Here is a 10118-nt window from a genome sequence, read left to right on the forward strand (position 1 = left end):
CCAGACGGCTCCCCATTGATCCGGCACCAAAGGAGGGCTGGGTCAGCCTTGCCTCCAGGAAACACAGAGGACTCATTAGCGGCACTCGTGATGGGTGGCCCAACCGGTGGGAGGGAGACACTGCAGCTGGGCAGGACCCCTCCAGGGCATTGTCCTCGGCCGTGAGAGAAGTCAATCCAAGTCCCGTGGATGTCACACCAGATCACAGCCTTCAAACCCTTCATTTTATTGTTGGGAAAACAGACTTCCAGAGAGGAAAAGGGGTGTGCCCACTGACCACAGCCACAGCATTGAATCTTCTAGCTTCCAGCTAAAGAGAGGGATGCCCGAGCTTCAGAGACAGGACAGCCATGCTAAAGAAAGGTATTTTTTACTAAAACGTCCCCTAGGCTTCTGTCCCTGTCCCTGACTCCTCTCCAACAATGCCCTTTATGTAGAAGCTGGACCTCTCAGGAATACGTTGCCAACGCACCATGCCAGGTTACAACCTCCCCACTCAACACTGTCCCAAAGGTCAAGGTGAAACATGGACAGGTGGACGCCATATTGCTCAGGTCTGACAGTGCCTGAAATCCCATCTTCAGATATTTTTTTCCTGTTGAATTTATCATGCCCTTTTAAAAATGCATAGCCCCCAACTCAAGCCACTAACTTTTTAGCATAAATGATCTTTCCAATCTCCTCTGTACGATGCGTTTTGAAACACTAAGCTTCGGCCTACTGAAGGGGGTTGGGGTCCAGAGACTGTCCTAGAGGAGCATCTGGTGAGGGGGGAGGACTTGCAGGCCACCCAGGAGGGAAGAGGGCAGGTGAGGGCAGAGGATGAGCAGCTCCAGATGACGTGGCCACCGTGGGACAAGGAGGAAGGAAACGGAGGCTCAGGAAGCCCCTGGCCCGTGTCTCCCGGTCTCATCATCTTGTGCAACTGAAACCCAGAACGTTTGTACAACTCAGAACAAACAAACCTGCAAATTAAATGTCAATAAACCCACAAAACTCAATAAATTTAACGAAAAGTATTAAAAGACAGCAGAATTAACATCATTGACGTGGATCTCGCAGGACTAATTTGTCCTGCTCTGAAGTCAAAGGCCATTGATGGTGTCCAGGTGACAGGGAGTGCCACCGAGGGCGGGGCACCATGCTTGGCAGGCCCACCTCGTCGGGGGAAGGAGACGGTCTCCTTCCCACCCAACACAGTGAAAGCCGCACACACGTAGAACACACTTCGTGTGTGTGGCGCGTCCTTAGAGACCTAGTGAGTCTCCTTACTATCCTGCAACAGCCAGATTGTGCTGCTTTGGCAAACGGACCAAACCATTAAATCAAACATGGGCTCTGACATCACAGAGTAGTCCTTCGAATGCACTTATATAACTTGTGTGGATACACTAATGACACATACCCAAATAGTAGATGCTTGTCGTCTATCAGCTGAGGTGCGACAGATAAGTCTGACGCTCCCTGATCACCATCTTTGATCACTTCCCACCCAAGCGCCACCTCGACAGCACAGGGGGCAGAGTGGAAGGTTACATGCTTGGACTCTAGAGCCCGGGGGCCTGGCCTCGAGCCCCCATTCTCTTGCTCCTACTCTGTGAGCTTGGGTGGGTGACTTCACCTCTCTGTGCTTTAATTTCCCACTCTGTCCAATGAGGATCAGAAGGTAACTGTCCCACAGGATTGTTGTGAGCTTTGCAGGCATGTTAATGTATGTAAAATATTTAGAACAGTGCCTGGCATGATGTTAGCACTGTATACTATTAGCACCCATTATTCTTAGGTGGATGTGGCTCTTTCTAGATCATTTGTACGTATTTATTCATGTACAAATATATTCAGGATGTTTTGTTGGGTTAAAAAACACGAAAGTGAAACCATACTCTATGAATCATCCTGTAACCAGCTTTTACTCTAAATAATCCATGAGCTTCAATATTTCCTCGCATGCGCATCCCCTTGCACTGACCAACAGCATCCTATGTGCCATTTGCAGACCCACCGTCCCCGGCTCACCCCTCTATTCCGTTGGTCCCCTCTGGCCCAGCCTTCAGAGCATGCTGCTGCAGTCCCACACGCTGATCCGGTCCTGCTCAGGCCACCAGTTTCTTGTTGCGTCACAAAACGGCCCTGGCGCCACCGGCACTGAAACTTCCTAACCGGAGGTGCGTCTTAAATGCACCAAGACACAGAACAATCCGGAGGAGGCTTAGCCCACTGGTGTGTGTGCCTGCGCGCGCGTCCATGTGCATGCATGCTTGCAAAGAATCACACTGGCATTTCTCTAGCTCCTGCACCAGGACACACGTGGACTGTGTATGTGGGAACAGAGCCATCTACGGTGGTGACCCCTCTGTTTCTCAGTATAAAAAGACCCCTGGTTATTGGCAATCAGCCACCATCTCTGCCATTCCACGCCTCCTGCCTCGCTCGGCTCCTCGCCTTACCTGCTGATGTGATAGGTCCACAGACAAAATGACTGGGGAATGGGCAGGGGCTGAAGACATCACGGATGGAACGCCCGGCCAGCAGCTCCACGCTGCTCCCGGGAAGACGGCACAGGAAGGATGGCGGTGAGCATTTAACTCTGCACTTAGCTATTCTCATTAACGAGCTCTCTGGTGCAAGTCTTCATAGCAACTCTCTGGCTCCCGAGGCTTTGTCTTCCCACCCACGGCAACCTCTGTTAGTCAATAATAACAGCTTATTTAAAAATAGCAGCATCAACTTGTTTGCACTGTTATTATCGGTGCCTGGCTTCTATCCCCAGAAGACGTGGAAAAGGTGTGCGACCTGCTTTCTCCCGAGCTTCTCTGGCAGAACCTGTTTCCAGATCTAGGGGGAAAGACAGGCACGTCTTTAGCAACACTCACAATGTAATTGCAGGCAGTTAGGGTCTGCGACAGTAAAATACAGCGGTCGGCGGCACGGCGGGTTCATTAGTCAATAAAGCATCGCCACGCGTTTTATTGAATTGTAACCCTATTTTGCCCTGATGCGGACCTTCTGGAGCTTCCACCTCCGTATAAATCTGAGTGATTCATTTAGCATTCAAAGTCGGGTAAAAGGAGGATTTGGTCCCATTCCAGTGCAACCCTACTCCATTAGCTATCTCTATTATTATCTGCCTCTGCCCCCCTCCTGTCAATGGGGACATTTTGATAAAAGCTCACGTCGGAAATAAATCAGGAAGTGAGTGGCAGGATGTGCCCAAAACAGCTCACCTCATCCTTTCCGGCATAAACCGATTCTGCCCCCACCCAGCGGCCCAGGGAGCACCCACACCGGGCGAGGAGACCCCCATGGGCACTGTCCCGGCTGTCCTGTGTCCACCCAGCCAACTGGCAAGTAGATAGAAGCTGATCCTTTTTCCTTTTGACCTCCGATTCGGAATCAGCTTGACGTGATCTCATGAATGCTAGAACACTGTGAAAAGTGTTTTATTGTTGAGGCCGTTATTTGGGGACTGAAATTGAGCCCTATCACTAAAAGTTCCACCCGCAAAGCCAGCTCGACACTAAAAGGAAAAATAATAATAAGGTATCAGTTGATTTTATTCATTCCATATTTTTTTTAGAGTGTCACAAATATTTGTTTGTAAGCAAGCAGCATTCTCTGATGGTTGAGGCTGGGATAATCCAGGCAAGAAGGTAGATTTAAAAATCCTAAGGGGTGAAACATAGAAAAACCACTTATAAAATATTGCAAAAATATGGAGAGTCATAAAGAGAGGACCTTTTGCTTTTAGGAAGTGTTATTTTTAAAGTGCAGGGAATGTGAAACTCATTACCAGGACCTGGGGTCCATGATCTACTATTTTTCAAATAACTGGCAGAAAATAGGAGGAAAATTCTAAACATTTAGGCGCACCCAGATTCGAATAAGACAGGAAGACAGGAATTTCAAAACGCCAGCATCAAGTACACACTCTGACCTTCCTGGGAAAGCAGATTGATCATCCCCTCATACCCATTCCTGGTCAGGGCCCAGGACTTGGACACAGAGCCCCACTATCACATTTTGGGGTGCTGTTTGGCTTTTCGATCACATTCATTACATGCTTGCTCCTCGGAGGGGCCCTTACGGCTGGTGCTCTGACTCAGCCCTGTGTCCCCTGCATAAGCTGGGACAGCATCCACAAAGAGGACCACAGACACACTGTTTTTGGTAGACGATTCTCCTGCTCCCCAGACAGCTGCCAGTCCAGCAAAGTGAATTTGAATAAGAGCCCTCGTGGGCTAGCACAGAAGAGATTTTTTTGTCCTAGCCATCAAGAGCCCCAGGAAAGTCTGTTTCAGTAGCCAGAGAACCTGCCAGAGTGAGGCTGTGGGTTTAAAGAGTCCAAACAAAGCCGGCACAGGGTCCGGCAGACCAGAGGCATGCAAAGCGATGTGGACTTTTCCACGGTTTCAGGGGTTGATTTCCAGAAAGTGGTCCCCGTTGCCCTGGGCCAAAGCCCAGAAGCAAGCTCTGCGTGCAGGCAGCCACGGCCTCGTCTCTGCTTCTGCCACATGCGGGCCCCTGATGCCCGTAACTAAAAAAAAAAAAAAAAAACCAAGTTCATAATTTAATTTGGGGGGATCGGTTGACAAATGCTCATTAAACAATTGGGTCTTTGGAAACGCTATCTTTAGGTTTTTTTTAATTGACCTATTATTTTGCTCACTCTGGCTGTTAGAACCCTCACTACAAACAGGGAGATGCTCACTACCTGGACTTGCTTTGATGAATAGTTTTAATTAAAAAATTCTGTACCGTAAGTATTTTAATGTTACAAACATACCAAAGGTAGGCAGTCATAAATTTAAAAACACATTTAAATTAATCTATAAATATGCTACAAAATTGACAGGGTATATTTAAGCCGGGGGATGTGGCATAGATAGCTAATGATGACAATTAAGAATCGTGTAAAATAAATGAAAATCAATACTCAGAACAGTTTGGGGAAAAAAGGGAAAAAGAGAGGAACTAAAACGACATGTAGTTTTGCTACTAGGGGAGAAATTAGTGACTGCTTGTAGTCTTGAAATGTCTGCTGCTTGGGAGGGAGGGCTGGAGGCTTCCTCTGAACATTGTCATGGATCATAAAAACTCGTGGGGGGTCCAGCCCGGGTGACCGGGGTGGCCTGCTAGGTCTGGTGGGCTGGGAGGAGGATGGGTCTGTTTTAATCCCTTAAGCAAAATCCACACATGGCCAGCTATGGGTCTGAAAGGAAACCGTCCAGGATTCCTGAGCTCCGAGCCTCGATGCTGACACCCGGACACAGCTCTTTTTGGCACTTGATCTGTTGTCTGCATTGTAAGCACCATGACACGTTGTGTGGGTGCTTGTGTCCCAGGCAGACAGGGGTTTCTGGGGCCAAGATGACCAGCTAGCTCCCTGTGCTGTGGGCACGAGGTGCCCTGCACTCGGGGCACCACCCGCTCTGTGCGCCTCGTTGTAGAAAGCGCCATCTGCAAGCCGATGTGTGTGCTCCCCGGCTTTGCGGAGCTGAACCAGGAGCCGTGCTCTAACCTTCATTACTACGTTCATATTAACAGACAACTCTGCGTCTTTCAATCATGTATTTGCCTCTAATTAAGGCATATTCACTTTTTTCCCCTAATTAGGTATTCTTTGTTGTATAATGTTTGCTCTAATCTTTCGGAATCTTTCTCAATATCCAGTCATTACAGGCTCCCCTCCAATCCAACCAAAGCATGTTATTTTTTCTGCTAATTATATCCTCATTTACAGATTGGCGCCTCTTCTGATTGGCTCGGTGCACCAGTTGCTATGACTTCATTAGCCACGTCTCCTGACCCTGTTATTTCTTGTGACAGGACTTGCCCCTCGTGTCCTGTGGCTCCAGATCCCTGGGTCATTTCTCGCCAGGGTTGAAATCGTGTCAAACACGCAGGGGTTTAGGGTGCGAGAATCACTGCTTCGGTGCCTAATTACTACACACAGCCTCGGTACAAATTGCCGCTGTTGGCCAGGCCTTCCTTTCCCTCTTTTTTTTTTTTTAAATGAATGTTTTAAAGGTGTCATTAACAGGTTAGTTTCATTTTTTTAAATGTGCCTGATTTAAAAAAAAAGCTAAATATGTCTCCTTGCTATAACTCCCAGGAAAGCTACCTTCAATGCACAAAATCTCCAAACCTTCCATTTCATAGGGGGCTGCTACTGTATGAGCAAAGAACTCTGACTCAACTCAATTATTGTCCATCTCAAACAAGTTCGAATTTTTTAAATTAATAAATAAATTAATTAACCTTATTTTAGTGAGAGAGAGAGAACATGAGCAGGGGAGAGGGGCAGAGGGGGAGAGAGAGAACATGAGCAGGGGAGAGGGGCAGAGGGAGAGAGAGAGAGAACATGAGCAGGGGAGAGGGGCAGAGGGGGAGAGAGAGAACATGAGCAGGGGAGAGGGGCAGAGGGAGAGAGAGAGAACATGAGCAGGGGAGAGGGGCAGAGGGGGAGAGAGAGAACCTCATGCAAAGCCTGACATGGGCTCGATCCCATGACGCTGGGATCAAGACCTGAGTCAAACTCAAGAGCAGGGCACCCAACCAACTGAGCCACCCAGGCGCCCCTCAAAAAGCCTGAAATTTAAAATATCAGAAACGGTGCCCTTAGAATTTTCAAATTCCAGGCATACACAAAATAATGAAAATGCAGGCAAATTTTAAACAACAACAACAACTGTGTAAAACCACAACACACTAACACCGATTGTAGCTGCTACAGAACAGCAAGATTGCACTGTCTGGGCAACCAAATTAACAAAAAACAGTTTAACTGATGAGACGAGATATGTATATTAAGAGATAATTAAAACGAATGAATTACATTTGCATGCCAATGCAATCTTTTTAATAAACAGAGTGAAGGAAGGGTTTGTGGAAATTTGGGGGTGCCCAGGGAGGACCGTGTGCTGTGAGCCCCATTTTCAGATTGTGGGCCGTCGGGAACAACCCAGTTTCCTAGGAATCAGAGACCTGGGAAGAATCAAGCAGGCAGAGTTTAAATGCAAGTTAGTTAATATGAAAAATGCTGTATCTAGTTGTTTGCAAAATTACTTTTGTTGATTAAAAGGCTCTTCAGAACTTCCGGCTGGTGAAAGGGTTTTAAATTGTCTAATGCTGATTGTGATTGCTATGCAGAAAAAAGGCAGCGCAAAGCAAACCATTATATCACTGAATCTTTGTTAAGCAGGCCTTGAAAGTGTCTGACAGCATAATTAATCTTGTGATATGAACAAAGAAACCAACTCAATAGTATTGAAGATGCTTATTAAAAATACTAAATACCTTTTCCCACTTAAAACCCTTTTGAAGCAGTGTGGGAAGTGGCATTACCTTTTTGTTTTTGCTGCATTTTCAACTAAAATTGATACTGGGATCTACAACGCAGCAGCAAACCTGGGAAGTGGACAACGTAAGAATCAGTTTGAAATAAAAAAGAAAAAAACCCCAATCCCCGCCAACTACAAGCACTGGCCAGGAGCACCAGCCTGGCGACGTGCCCCTGGGGAGAGTCCACTGCTGGCAGTGAGACAGAAGCACCAGTCGGCAGTCCTCCTGGGGTTACAAAAACCTCCAAAATCTGGGCCCTTCCTTGAGGCTGCTCTTGCCACATGGGGGTCTCAGGTGAGAGTGGTGCATACAGACATCTAGGAGTCCCAGGAGGTTCTGAGGCACGGGGCACCCTCAGATTCTTCGGGGTTCCTTTTGGCTAGGGCAGGGTTTGAGGTCCACCTATCAGTGTCTCTTGAGACCCCCGGGGAACTGAGCCGTGTCTACATCCCGGGGAAATGACTGAAGCCCCAAGAAGCCCCCAGCACTATTTCTTTTCTTTTTTTCTTGAAGTATAGTAGACACACATGTTATATTAGTTTTGGGCGTCCAACAGAGTGACTGGAAAGTCTACGCGTTGCTCACCGCAGGTGTGTCCGTTACCGCACAGCGCTGTGACAGCACCATGGACTCCTCTCGTAACCAGAAGCCTGTGCCTCTCGCCCTTTCACCCCGCCCTCCTCCACTTCCCTCTGGCAGCCATCCCTTTGTTCTCATATTCATGGGTCTGCTTCTGCTTGTGTTTATTTGTTGGTTTGCTTTGTTTTTTTAAGTGAAATCATATAGTATTTGCTGTTCTTTATCTGATCTCCCTCTGAGCATAATCCTCTCATAAGCCATATTATCGCAAATGGCAAGATCTCGTTCTTTTTTTATGGCTGAGTAATATTCCACTGTAATATGTACCCCATCTTTATCCACCCATTTCGGTGGACATTTAGGCTGCCACCACATCCTGGCTATTATAAATAATGCGACAATAAACACAGGGGTGCATATGTCTTTGCAAGTTAGTTTTCACTTTCTTTGGGTAAATACGCAGTAGTGGAATTACTGCAACATATGGTAGTTCTATTTTTAATTCTTAAAGGAAACGTCATACTGTTTTCCACAGCGGCTGTGCCCCTTGCATTCCCACCAATGATGCCCGGGGGTTCGTTTATCTCCACAGCCTCCCCAACAGTGTTATTTTTGTCTTTTTGATTCCAGCCATCCCTATAGGTGTGATGCGCTATTGCACCTTGGTTTTGATTCACATCTCCCTGACAGTGAGCACCAGCACTGTTTCTAACCAGGGCTGGCAGTGCGAGGGTGAGGCGATGACGCACCCCCTGTCCTGCAGGCAGAGACCCTGCAAGGACAGGTAGGGGCAGTGCCTCGTGATGGGGGGAGAGCTTTCCCCTTATTGGTTTGGCTTTGTACCTGGGATTATGGCTAAAGAGAGCGCTGCTAGGCGACACATTTGCAGTCGGTGATTGCGCAGTAACTATAAACCAGTTAATTTGAGTGCATATGGTCGTAGGTGGTCACTGACCTCACCCATCTGGGGAATGATATGAGGTTGGCTGGTTTGACAGGGCAGGTCCACTGATCTTGGCTGGACTCCTTCCCGCAAATCAGCTGCACTCAACTGACCTCTGCTGGACCTGACCGGGCAACTCAGCTTCCAGAATTCCTCACCCTCTCTGCCCCAGGCATGCTCTTCCTGTGGCGATGGAAGAATACAAGAGAGCAAGTGGAAACACAGGAATCTAAGGCCTAGCCTCATAACTGGAAATTAGTGCCAGGGAGTGACCAGGAAATAGTCATTGGAACAGAAAACTTTGCAAAGAACGTCAGAAAAGGGACTGAAAGAGACCCATTAATACGTTTGTATTTGGCATGCTTACATCTTATACTATTATAAGTAGTACTTATACTACTCTTTTTTTTTTAAAGTTTGTTTATTTATTTATTTTGAGAGGGGAGGAGAGACAGTGAATCCGAAGCAGATGTCACGATGCCAGCACAGAGCCTGATATGGGGCTCAAAGTCACAGACTGTGAGATCATGACCTGAACTGAAACCAAGAGCTTAAGCAGATGAGCCCCCCCAGGCGCCCCACATCTTACACATTTTGATTAAAGAAAGGTTTAACATCTCGTGATAACTCAGAGTCTTCTGCAATGTAAGAATAAAAGGCAATTTCTTTACCTTGGTATTGAGAAAAATGAACTCTGGGTTTTCCAGGATGCTGCTAATCAGAAGAGAGATCATAAGGAGAGTATGGACTTGAACGGGGTTGGTTTAAGCCATCACCATTTGCAGCTGATATATTTATCAACCAAACACACACACAAAACGGAGAATCCAGAGTCAACAGAAAAGATGTTTCCATTATTAAGAAAGTTCAGCGAGATGGCTGGATAGAACGACAAAAGTTCAGCAAGATGGCTGGATCAAACGACAAAAGTCAATATATTTATTTTCATCAACTACCACCAACGAGGAAATAAAATGATGAAATAAGAGCTCCTTCATTATGGCAACAACACATACAGCACATAGAAATAGTACTCTCAAAACTCTGACAATAACGTCATACACCTGCCAACTCCCCTGTATTTGATCTATTAATTTAATTCAACACAAAGAAAAATTCAAAGAATCCAGATTAGGTTTTTAACAAAACACACAAATGTGCTTTATCATTTAAATTCGGGTTTAAGGGGCACCTGAGTGGCTCAGTCAGTTAAGCAACCAACATGGTCTCATGGTTTATGGGTTCAAGCCTTGCA

The 10118-nt window shown here is 46.8% G+C and overlaps 1 long non-coding RNA gene across 1 annotated transcript; it reads right to left on the minus strand.

The window, feature by feature from the left end:
- Positions 1-240: 240 nt before the first annotated feature.
- On the minus strand, positions 241-2061 carry LOC115279637. The gene is made up of 3 exons (XR_003903545.1): positions 2017-2061; positions 653-925; positions 241-353 (listed from the first exon to the last, which is right to left on the minus strand). It is a non-coding gene; the product is annotated as an uncharacterized LOC115279637 (long non-coding RNA).
- Between the last annotated feature and the right edge of the window lie 8057 nt (positions 2062-10118).

The sequence above is a fragment of the Suricata suricatta genome, chromosome 16, assembly GCF_006229205.1.
Source record: "Suricata suricatta isolate VVHF042 chromosome 16, meerkat_22Aug2017_6uvM2_HiC, whole genome shotgun sequence".
NCBI lineage: Eukaryota > Metazoa > Chordata > Mammalia > Carnivora > Herpestidae > Suricata > Suricata suricatta.